Source organism: Beta vulgaris, chromosome 2, assembly GCF_026745355.1.
Source record: "Beta vulgaris subsp. vulgaris cultivar EL10 chromosome 2, EL10.2, whole genome shotgun sequence".
Lineage (NCBI taxonomy): Eukaryota > Viridiplantae > Streptophyta > Magnoliopsida > Caryophyllales > Amaranthaceae > Beta > Beta vulgaris.
The window spans coordinates 32,764,057-32,777,052 of NC_079203.1; positions in this window are offsets into that span (position 1 = coordinate 32,764,057).

Below are 12,996 nucleotides of genomic sequence, written 5' to 3' on the forward strand. Positions count from 1 at the left end.
GCGAAGAGCAAGGACACGAAGCTTTTCATCCGATTTCCGACTATGGTTTCTTATAATTGGGTGATGTTCTCTTCAATTATGAGTAGCTAATTTCTATTTTCTAGGACTTAGATGAAACCCTTATAGTATGAATTGATAGTTTAATTGTGTTTGAGAATTGATGTTGGTTTATGATTGCGTAACTATTAAGATTATTATTGGGTTTATTATTATTTGCAATATTAGTTGACAATTGTTCTTGTAAAATTGATTGTTGGTTTTATTGTTATCAAATTTACATACTTTGCTCTTGTAGTTCAAGGTGTGATGTTATGCAATGGTGTTTGATGATTTGTGGTTAAAGAGTTGAATAATTTATGCTTTGGTTAGATAAGTTATGTCACCTAATTAATCGCACTACTATTTTTATGAGTATTCCGGCTTGTAGTTTAGGGTACTTGATAAACCTATTAATTCTCATTTTGATTTTACTGTTGGTCATATTATTAGTGGTGAATTCGAATGTCCTAGATTTCATATTATTGACTGTTCTCCGATTCACTTTTGTTATTGTCAAGTTTATATAGTTTATTATTTATTTCAGATTAGTTTAATTAATTTATAAACAAATCATCATATCACTATTTAGGATAAAATTAGTAGACATTAGATTTAATATTACTCAACTGTTCCCTATGGATACTATTACGTAGTCTAAAACTAGCAAACTTATATCACACTCCCAAAGATGGGTTCTAAAACTGGAGACTTGTGCAACAATGATTGGCTCGGATCCCGATGCAAACTCCTGACCAGCAACCTGCAAAAAAGGGACCCACCCTGGAGGTTTGGGTGGTATTTCCCCCTCCGATGCTTAAGTCAGATCAGGGATGTGAAGGAACTTTTAGAGAGAGAAAGTAGAGAGAGAGAGAGAAGAATTTATGACAGATAACAGTACTATGCTCTGAAAAACGTACCTTTCCCCTGAAATCAAGGACTATTTATACTGTTTGAAATGACTGCTGTGCCTTGATGTCACCCTAATTTGGGAGCATCTGATTGGCTAATCAAAAGTGGGACACGTGGCAGCAATTAATTGGTCAGACACCTCACTTTCATATAAAGTGTAGATCATTTTTACTGGGCCTAAGTACAATTTTTGGGGCCAGGAGAAGGACCTTTAGTACGCTTTCTTCAGAGAAACGTACTTTTAGGCCTGTCACCTTCAGGCCCTTTGTACTTTACTCCCCTGCATATATGCCACATGTAGGGCTCTGATGAGCCACGTGTCAGCGCAATAGCCGTTGATTTTTAGGCTACAACATTTGCCCCTTAAAAGAGGGAGTTATTATCTTCTAGGCGCCAAGACGGTTAATCTTCCTCTTTTAACCGACCTGGAACTGCCCCTCTTTTTCAAAAAAGAGGCCGATTTTGCCGGTCTCCACAGGTCAACCCCTATACATAACGGTTACTTTTTACCGGATGGGGGGTCATTTTCACCCCTCTATAAATATGTGCCTTAGTCGCTCCTGGAATCATTTTAACATCGCTGAGAGATTTTCTAGAGAGAGAGACTCTGTAAATTTTTACTGAACTTTTAGAGAGAAGAACTACTCCCGTCCAAGCTCTTGCAATTGTTACTTTGCTCGTCCGAGGCCTCAAGTCATCTTTGACGCTCGTCCGAACTTTTCTCTACAGGTATATTCTCAACTCTTTTTCTTGTTTGCACACATATTTTAAGAAAATGGATTCGTCCTCTTCCTCGAACAATTCCGGCCGCTCAAGGGTTGGTGCTAACCCTAGAACAGAGGGCCTAACTTCCTCGGCATCTTCTAGAGTTGGTCCTATCTCGGCCGGACATGCATTCTTTTTCTTTAGCCATGGACGGCAAAGTCAGACGACCCAGTCTTTACCTGTGCAGGGTAATCTGGCGCGCGTCAAGCAAACGGCTCGTATCAGAAGAGGGGTTACCATGCCGGCCTCTAGCTCAGAAAGAGAGGAATCCACTGGCGAATTCCTGCCGAAGGAGAACGAGAGACCCAAAGTGCTCTCCTGCTAACCAAACTCCTTCTCCTGAGCATGCCCAGGAGGAACCAGAAATCAGGGCTCTCCAGATCCCAGCCCGTCCATGCGTAGGACGGTTTCAGATGAGCCAAGGACGGCCAGCTCTTCTAACCCCGCTAGTGATTCAGAGGAGCCGTCGACCACTTCGTCTGAAATAAGACGGCGGCTAGGCCCCTTTCTGACCCTAGGTTTATCCTGGCCGATAACACTTGGCTAGGACGATTAGGTTCGGACCTTAGACCTTTTTCAGTGGCTATGCCCATGCCCGGCTACCACTTTGTCCTTCCCGGCCGAGAGGACACCATTTTCAGTGCTCCCCCCGGCCATTTTGCAGTTTATCGCCTGGCATTAGATGCCGGCCTGCGCTTTCCCCTTCACCCTTTCATCAGCCAGCTTCTTCATTACTATGGCATAGGACATAATCAACTTGCCCCTAACTCTTGGCAAAACATCCTTACCTTTCTGGCCGTTTGTAATTTAAAAGGAAAGGACCCTTCTCTGGCCGCCTTACCCACATTCATTACGTTGCCAAGGTCCCTAGGACCATTGAAGGAAGCTGGCTGAGTGTATGCAATCGTCAAGGATTCTTGACGTCTTGGGATAAGACATCCAAGATGCACTCATGGAAGGGTGAGTTCCTCTTCGTCCAGGCACCCAGCAAAGCGGTGGCAAACCGACTTCGGTATTTTAGCCGGTCCAACACGAACACTGGACGGATGGCCTCATATCTGGAACTGGAGAGTAACTCTGCCGAGGAGATGGTGGAGTACTTCCGGATTTCGGAGTATACTATGGAAATGTTTCTTTCAAGGGTCCGTCCAATTGGATTCCCTTTAAAGAGATGTTTTACCATGATAACTTCCTAGTCGCTGCCGGCTTGCGGCAGGACGAGGACAGAGGTATATCCACTAAGAATTCTCTAAGTAAAATTCTCGGCTTGATTATCATTCGTCCAACACCCGTTTCTTTTCTTTTTGCAGATTCAGCCAGGAGCAAACTAAGGAAATCTTGGATAGGAGACATGAGCTCGTCCAGATTTGCGGATACTCTATGGAAGGAATACAGCAAATCAGGTGCCGAAAAGAGGGCCGACACTCTGGTAAGATAACTTTTTTTTTTTTTTTTTTATTCTTTTTTTTACGTCCAAGCAAAAGCTGGACGATCTGCTTCTTTGGAAGGTAACCCGTCTAGATGAAGCCTGGACGAATCATCTCTCTGAGGGGCAATTCGTCCAGTGTGTTTGCATGACGGGTTGCTTCTTCGAGGAGCAGTACGCCCAGATGAGTGTTGGACGGGCCATCTATTCGAGAAGCAACTCGTCTAGGTTGATTCCTTGACGGTTTGCCTCTTCGAGGGCAGTCCGTCCAGATAGTGCTGGACGAGCTGTTCATTTGAGGAGCAACCCGTCCAGGTTGATTCTTTGACGGTTTGCCTCTTCAATGAGTAGTACGTCCAGATGAGTGCTGGCCGAGCTGCTTCTTATAAGAGCCACTCGTCCAGATGATGACTGGACGGTCTGCCTTCATGATGAGCAGGTCGTCCAGACGTATCCAGACGATGTCCTCCCTTGAAAAGCCTCTAATTTTTTACATCTTTTTCAGAAAAATGCCCCAACCTCCAAAGCTTTGGCCGAAAAGGCAGCGGCGAAGAAGCGCGCGGCGCGGTACCAGTGAAGCCCCTCCTAAAAAAGGCAAAGGGTTTCACTGCCAAGAAGAAGAAGACCACACGATCGGTCCCAAAGGTCGTGATCGACCTACCGGCTAAGGAGGAGGCCAAAGAAGAACCGACCGAAGTTGGCTCACGGGCTCTCGTGGCCTACACCGGTCCGGCCGAGCAGCCCACCTCTTTGCAACCTGACGAGTTGTCTGGACGATGCAGGACAATCTTCTCAGCCGGACGCGGCTGTAGACGGGTCCGCTTTCTCTGGGCCAGTGGCCCAACTGGTAGGCCAGATGCCTACTGCTTATAGGACGGCGTCCCGTTCTTCTGGTGAGTCTTACTATTCCAACGTAGTTAGAACACTACGGGTTGGCGGGCGTCCGATGAGTCCGTCCAACAAACAGACCGTGGTTATTCCATCAGGTGTACTGACGAGTCTAACCTTTCAGATAAAGGGAAGGGTCCAGCTGCTGACGGCTCTCCTATTCTTTCTGATGACGAATCTTCTCCGGCTTTCGGAAAGATGTCATCAACCGATCGGGAGAAGCTCAAGCTGGAGCTCTTCAAGTGCTTCCCTGAACCCTATATTAAGGGATTGAGGGGAGCATCATCTGGGCATGTAGGATACATGTCTTAGCTTGCTGCCGAGGTACATTCTTCTCTCTTTAGACGCTTATGTTTTTTACTTAGACATTTACTCCTTTCTTTTTCAACCGTCCTGACATATCTCCTCCTTTCATATTTTCAGATGTTTGCTCGCAGCATGCTAACTGAGGACTGGGCGAAAGCGCTTCGAAAAGAAAATAAGAAGCTCGTCCAGGACGTAACTGCGGCCGCTGACCATGCTCAGTTCGTCATTTCCGAGCAAGAGGTGTTGCATCAGCAAACCAAAATTGCCTTGGAAAAACGATCGGCCGAGTTGGAATCTCAGATCAAAGTCTACCTTCTTCGGTTGACGGAGATGCTGGACGAACGGGTATCTTTGGAACGTGCCCTGACGGACGAGAGGAACTCAGCCATGGCAATGGCTGCTGATTTTTATAGAGAGAACCTCGTCCTGAGGGTCAAGAACCAAGCCCTTCGTGCTGAGGTTGCGAACACAGTTGCTGCGGCTAAAGAGGCTATGAACACCGTCATAGATACCTCAAAAGAATGGGCAGTGCAGGCCTTTGGTATGATGGCTGAGGAGGAGGATATCCCCAGATATGCTCGTCGGCTGGAGTTCCAAGAAGCCTTGCACAAGGCCACCATATCTGGAGCAGACCCTCCCGTCTTTGAGGAATCTTCTGAGGACGAAGAAGGAGAAGACGATATGGAGGCCCAGGACGAAGAGGACAATGATCCTCCTGCTGCCTAGTCTTTTGTTGTATCTTGGCCGTGGGCCACATGTACCTCTTTTTTGTATTTTTGTACTTAGACGAATTAGGTTGTAATCATCTTTTTTATATTTATGAAAAGCTATCTTTTTCAATCTCTCTTGTTCAATGCTTTACTGTTTTTGACATATTACCTTACAACCTCATATTTATACAAAGTACAAAAGCAACTCGTCATAATATTTGGCTGATCTAACCAACTCTTTTGGCTGATTATATTTACAACCTTCATTAATATCCAAGTATGAAAGTAATTCGTCAACCATTTTTTATCTGACCCAGTAGTTCTTTTCTGGACGCCCATCACCAGATGCTCAAGCAGAGAGTTTAATTTTTGGGTTTCAAAACTACCAAGTTAATAATTTGTCCGGCCAGTACCTGGGTATCCTTCGTCATTGGACAAAGACTTAGTCAATTTATAAATTATGCCCCTATATGCCCCCCTTCTTGGACGAAGTGTTTTTATAACTTTTCCCTGTTCAAGAAGGAGTTAAGAGGATAATTTTTAAATGACTTGGACGTTTTTCTAAGAATGGTTGTAACTCGTCCATCTTTGTTAAATTATGAAATAACTTGTTCCTTTACTAAGGTTGTTATTTCGAAGTTTTGTGGCTTTTAGACGGAAAGTAGGACACCTTTACTAAGGCTATGTTCAGTTCACCTGAAATTTTCTGATCTGAACTTATCTGATCTGATCTGATCTGATCTGAACTTATTTTTTCTGATCTGATCTGATCTGAACTTATTTTTTCTGATCTGATCTGATCTGATCTGATCTGATCTGATCTGAACTTATTTTTTCAACAAGATCTTATCTTTTATAAAATATATTATTACTATTATATTATTACTTTGTAAATCATTATTATGCAATACATTATAAGATCTTCTTTATAGTGTTACTATTATTATCATTTTATTTCTATTACAACTTTTATACAACTTTTTATTAATAATAATTTTATATTATATTATTATAAGAATAACAATAATAATTATAATCATAATTATTATTATTACTAAAATAATTATATAACTCAAGTCATTATTTTATAAGAGCACTTATACAATGTTTCACACTTTCCCTTAAAAAAAAGTTTCACACTTGAGAAGTCGGCAAACTGAACTCTTTTTTTTTCCATATAAAATAGAACAAGATATACAAACAACTATGACTTGAGCAAAAAATAAATAAATATCGTGCAACTTCAAATAGCTAGAGAGATTTGGAATTCGGTAAGAAGAGGTATACCGAATCTAAATTTATAATTTGTATGTCACACTTAGCTTATTTTGAAATGTAATCCGAAATTAGTAGTTTCGTTGTCATGAATTTGAGATATCATATTTTATATATTTCTTATTTTTGCGTCAATCTTATGTTCTTAACATGTGGCTTTTAATTTTCTATTATTTAATAACAACAAAATAACTTAATATAATAATAGCAATGACATTTATAATGGTAACAACAAGATTAATAATAATTACCAATATTAATAATTAATAAGTACAACAACAACAACAATAATAATTCTTTTGAACAAATGTACTAGTAAATAATAATACCCCTTTGTATTTTTTTATCTTTGTCACTTAGAATCTTGACACTATTCACAATTAGAGATAATCTTTTAGATTTTTCTTAATATATAAGAAAAAATATAGTCATGTGGGGTCTTGTTTGATTCGTCTCAATGAGTACTTTATTAATATTCAATTATTATAATTTTATTAATATGTAGTGAAAGATATTTAATAATAATAAGTTTTTAAATATAAGCATGATATGATCTGAACTGATCTGATCTGATCTGATCTGATCTGATCTGGTCTGATCTGATCTGATCTGATCTGATCTGGTCTGATCTGATCTGATCTGATCTGAACTTATTTTTTCTGATCTGATCTGATCTGAACTTATTTTTTCTGATCTGATCTGATCTGATCTGATCTGATTAGATCTGAAATAAGCAAAAATAAGGTGAACTGAACATAGCCTAAAGCGTCCTAATCCTAGCCGACCTTGTTCAGGAGGTGTTCAACTCTTTAAGTAAACCACTGGCCAAATCTTGCATATTTGTCCATTTAAGGACGATAATATGTTCGGCCTACCTCCTAATGAAAGGTGCAGTGTCTTTTTGCTTTGTTAAATTAAATGACTTTGGATGATTGCACATAACTTTAAACAAATAAATCAAACAAAGTCATAGAGAAGTAGAGCTGTATTATATGAAGTTTGCTTGACGAATAGTCAAGATACATGTATACATTCTACTCTTTCTTTGTAATGCATTAATAAAAGATTACAATTTAGCTGGATGCCCTAAACAAAGTATTTTTTCAAAGTGTCAGAATTCCACGTCCTAGGAATGGGACGTCCGTCCAAACCTTCTAGACGAAAGGTGCCATTCTGAACTACTTCGATTATCTTATAGGGTCCCTCCCAGTTAGGAGTAAGCTTGCCTAACTCTTTGGCTCGGCCGACCGCTTCCATTTTTCTTAGGACGAAGTCTCCCAGCTTTAACGGACGTCTTGCAACTCTTTTGTTGAAGTCCCTTGCCATTCTCAACTTATATAGTTGCATTCTCAGCAAAGCATTGCCCCTGACTTCAGGAACTAAGTCCAGAGCCGTCCAAGAGCTGCCCAGTTAGCGTTTCTGAGTACATCATTACTCTTAAGTGGGTTCTTCAACCTCAATAGGAAGGACGGCCTCAGAGCCATAGACCATCATAAAGGAGTCTCTCCTGTGGAATTCTTGGCCGTTGTCCTTATTGACCATAAGACCAGCTGCAATTCTTCTACCCAAAGCCCCTTGCATTGTCCAACTTCTTTTTTATCCCGCCGAAAGAATCTTGTTAAAGCCTCAACTTGCCCATTAGCCTGTGGATGAGCACTGCGGCAAAGTGAGCCTTGATTCCTTGGTCAGCCAACCATTGACGGAGCTTCGGCGTTTCAAATTGTGGCCCGTTATCAAAGACGATCGACTGGGGCATCCAAACCTTGTAATCAAGTTCTTCCAGATGAACCCTTTGACGTCATTAGTGGTGATCCCTTAATGCTTCAGCTTCAACCCATTTTGTAAAGTAGTCCACAGCTACTATTACAAATTTCTTCTGGCCGGCAGCAATAGGAAAAGGCCCAAGGATGTCCATCCCCCATTTAGCAAAGGGAAGAGAGAAAGAATGGGAGTCAAGTAATTGGACGGCTTTTGATAGATTTTATGCCTTTGGCAACTATCACATTTCTTAGCGTACAGCAATGCATCTTCTTTTAAGGACGGCCAAAAGTAGCCCGTCCTGAGAGCCTTTTCTGCCAAAGCTCTTCCTCCAATGTGGGAGCACAAGCTCCCTCATGCAATCCTTTAAAACGTCCAGACCTTCCTTTCGGCTGATGACTTTGAGAAGAGGCCGATTGTAGGATTTCTTGTATAGAGTCTATTCCACAACTCAAACCACTTGTCCCTTGCTTTCACATACTTGGCTTCAATTGGGTCAAGAGGCAGACGACCAGTTTTCTTAAATTCAATGATTGGACTCATCCACTCATCTTCTCGGCTGAGAAACAGCACTTCTCCGGCCTCAATGCTCTTGGCCGCCTTTACCTCCCAGAAGACTGTTCTAGGAACGTCTCCCTCAGCCGAGCTGGCCAGTTTAGAGAGGGCATCAGCCTGATGGTTCTCTGATCTGGGCACCTGATCTAGGACGAACCTCTTTAAAGACTTGATCTCTTCTTACAAATTCATATACTTCTCATGGACGCTTCCTTGCATTCAAACTCACCATTGACTTGACTGACGACCAGCAGAGAGTCAGTTTTAGCTTCAATTTCCAAGGCCCAGCCGCTTTGCACATTTTTATGCCGGCTAAGAGAGCTTCATACTCTGCTTCATTATTGGACGCCTGGAATTTGAACTTCATAGCATATTCAAACTTTCCCCTTCTGGAGATTGAAAAATGATTCCTGCCCCACATCCGTTAGCAGTTGAGGATCCTCCACCATAAGGGTCCAATGACGCCTTCCTCGCCGGTCTTGGACGCTTTCTACGTAGGCCGAGTAAGCTCTACAATGAAATCAGCCAAAGCTTGGCCCTTGATTGCCTTTCTAGGCTCAAATGTTAAATCAAACATATTAGCTCAACAGCCCATTTTAACATCCGGCCAGAGCATCCATTTATGCAACTTGCCTAAGCGGCTGATCGTATAACAAGAATGCTGTGGGCAAGAAGTAAGGCCTTAACTTCCGGCTAGCCATCAACAAGCCAAGCCGAATTTTTCATGGACGAATATCTGTTCTCGCATCTTTCAGCACATGGCTCACAAAATAGACGGGTATCTGCACCGTGTCTCTTTTAGCCAAGAGGACTGCGCTTACTGCGAAGGGTGATACAGCCAGGTATACATACAACTTTTCACCTTCGGCCGGACTGATCAACCTAGGCAGCTGCCGAAGATGATCTTTGACTTGCTGAAGCGCCACTCAGCTTCTTCCGACCATCAAACTTGGCATTCTTCTTGATAGTAGCAAAGAAATGGTGACATTTGTCCCTGATTTTGAGAGAAACCGTCCAAGAGCAGCCAAAAGCCCTCAACTCTGAACTTCTTTGACTTGGACGGCGAAGACATATTCATAATAGCTGAATTTTTCGGGATTTGCCTCAATCCCTCTCTGATCAACAAAATCCCAGAAATTTCCCAGCAACTACCCGAACACACATTTTGTGGATTAGCTTCAACTTAATTTTCTCAAGTGAGGAAGGTTTCCCTCAGATCGTCCAGATGATCTTTCTCTCTTTACTCTTGACGATCATGTCGTCGATATAAGCTTCCATATTTCGCCAAGCTGGGCTGAAATACGTATTAATGAGCCTCTGAAAGTGCTGGCGCATTTCTTAGGCCGAAGGCATCCTGAGCCATCCATACAATCCTTTCTCAGTAATGAAGAAGTCTTTCTTGATCATCCGGCCACATAGGAATCTGGTGGAAGCCAGAATAGGCGTCCATAAAACTCAGTAGGGCATGGCCGGCTGTGGAATCCACCAGACGATCAATTTTAGGCAACGGGAAACTGTCCTTAGGACAAGCCTTGTTCAGATCTGTATAATCAACACACATTCTCCATGTGCCATTCGGCTTTGGAACCATCACAACATTCGCTACCCAATCTGGGTAATATTCCCGGATGAATTTAGACTTGAGCAGCTTTTGAACTTCTTCATCAACGGCCTTATTTCTGGCCGGCCCAGATGCCTCTTTTTCTGCCGAATAGGCTTTTGCCCGGCTCAATGTTGAGCTTATGGACGGCCACTCAGGGTCTATCCCAGGCATCTCTTCTACAGCATAGGCAAACACATCTTCAATTCTCGCAGCAACGCAACTAAGGCGTCCTGAATTTCTGATCTCAAAACTGATCCAATTTTAATGTCCTTTCCGGACGCTCTGGATTAAGCAAATCTCTACTGGACTTTCCACAGGTTCTGGACGTTCTAGTCCCAGACTCATTATAGCCATTATCTCAGATGAATGTTTTTCTTCTTTAATGCCAAACACTTTCTCTTCTTGCTAGGCAAAAGCATGGACGGATTGTTTCTAGGAAGGGGTCCTCTGAACCTTCTCAATTCTTCCTAAGCTCAACAATCTGGCCTTTAACTTCTTGGCCGAATCATCTTCTTGCCCTTGGACTCTCCTTCTCTTTCCAAGATGATGGTTTGAGTGTGGTGAGATAGCATTCTCTGGCAGCTTGCTGATCTCCATAAAGGATCCAATCTTCCTCCATCACATTCAAACTTCATCAGCATTAAATGGGTCACAATGACGGCCTTGATGTGATTTAAGGTAGGTCGTCCGAGAATGACATTATAAGCGTCAAGTCTCGTACTACCAAAAATTTCACAAAAAGCGTCCTGGCCGCATCTTTTTCTCCAACCCTGACGGGCAATGTGACGGTTCCCATAGGGTGTATGACCCCTCCGCCAAAACCAATTATAGGATGATTTACTGGCATCAAATCGTTTTTGTCAAATTTAACGAGACAAACAATCAGCACTGATATTCAGTGAGCTTCCATATCAATCAAAATTCGCCTAACCCTAAGGTTGGCAATCTTCATTTCCACAACCAGCGGATCATCATGAGGCGTCCTTATTTCCCTGGTCCAGCTCGCTGACCACTATTTTTGGAAAAGGATCAGACTCGGCCTGGTTGGTGAGCATAACCTGGCTGAGTTCCCTCAAATATGTTTTTGTGGCCCGATTTGTGCGGACCTCCAGCTGCAAATCCTCCTGAGATGACCATACTACATCATCATCCGTGCTATCTCCGTCCATCTTTTCTTCCTTGACGGTTATCCCTTTTCTGAAACTTCCTTCCTGACGAGGGTAGGTAATTGTTCATCTTTCCTTTTCGAGCCAACTCTTCTAGTGCTCGCTTCAAATGCTTGCATTCATTGGTTTCATGCCCACAATCTTTGTGAAAGTGACAATACTTGCTCTTCTCTGTTACGATAAGGCGTCTTCATTCGGCCGGCGCCTTTAGCTCATGCTGATCTTTTATTTCCATCAAAATGGAATATTGATCTTTGTTGAACTCTATTGGTTCAGCTGAGGCCGCCGGCTCTGACCGCCTACTTCTCTTGGACGAGGTGGTCATAGAAGTCATTGCCCAAGTCTCAGCCTTCTTGGGCGGATTCTTTTTTGGCTGAACAGCTTCTTCAACTTTCTTCACTTCTGGCTGTTTTGCTTCAGCACAACCTCTGTGGCATGAATGAATGCTTCAGCCTCCCTCAATGCTTCCGTTAAAGTAGTGATTTTCTTCTTCACTAAATCAAACTTAAAACTTCCTGGCCTTAGGCCTCTGATGAAGGCGTCAAACGCCACATCTGCATTTAGATCTTGGATCTGCAATGCCTCTAGATTAAATCTCTTCACATAACCTCTCAAGGCCTCCTTAGGACCTTGGATGACCTTTCCCAGGTGCATGCTTGTTTTTTGTTCCTGACGATTAGCCACAAAGTGACTGGTGAATAGAATGCTACCCCCTTCAAAGTAGCTGGAAAATTCTTACACCAAGTAGCATCGTCCACCCCTTGGACATACATCTGATGCTTGTAAGCTGATAGGTGATCGTCCGGATCAGTAGTTCCATCAAAAGGTTCGATGGTCGGGAGCTTAACCTTTGGGAAAGGAGGGGACTCCATGATCCTGACCGAGAAAGGAGTGGGCCAATTGATCTGGAGTGCCGCCACTTGCCCTTCAATAGGTATGTGCTCCTGACGGTACTCTTTCAATACCGGATTAGATGAGGTGTTAGCTAAGGCTTGACGCCAGTACACCATAGGCTGCAAAACTGTCTTCTCCTGCCTTGGCTGGAAAGCTGATGGACCACGGCTTCGTGCCACTGTTCTGGACGGGAGTCTTAAGGACGGATCCTTCATATATGGAGTGGAGCCAGAGGCCGAACGCTGCTGAGCTGCCGCTCTCTTGGCCTCCAAGTATTCCCTGGCATCAGTCTCCATCATGTGACCAGTAGGAGGGATATTATCGGCTGGACGGAAAACCAGTTTCCAGTCCATCTTCCTCCTAGAATCACTAACCACTGGCTGCTTTCCTTTGGAAGGCGGCCTAGTCAACTCTGGCCGAGGTGGCCGACTAGGTCCTGGACGACCCTCCTGGGATCGTCCTTTGAGCGACGCAGCTGCCTCTCCTCCCGGACTCATCTGAAAGAACAACATATTGTTCTTAATCTGCTCTTCCATAACAGCGGTCATTCTTGCCTGGAAGTCATTCAACACATTTTCCAAGTGACCAGCTGTCACTGGACGGTCAAGATTCTCTTGGATGACTGGAGTCACATTCCTACCCTCTAGATGAACGGCATCATGGCCCTGATCCCGTCCACGAGGTGGTCTCTCGTCATCAACG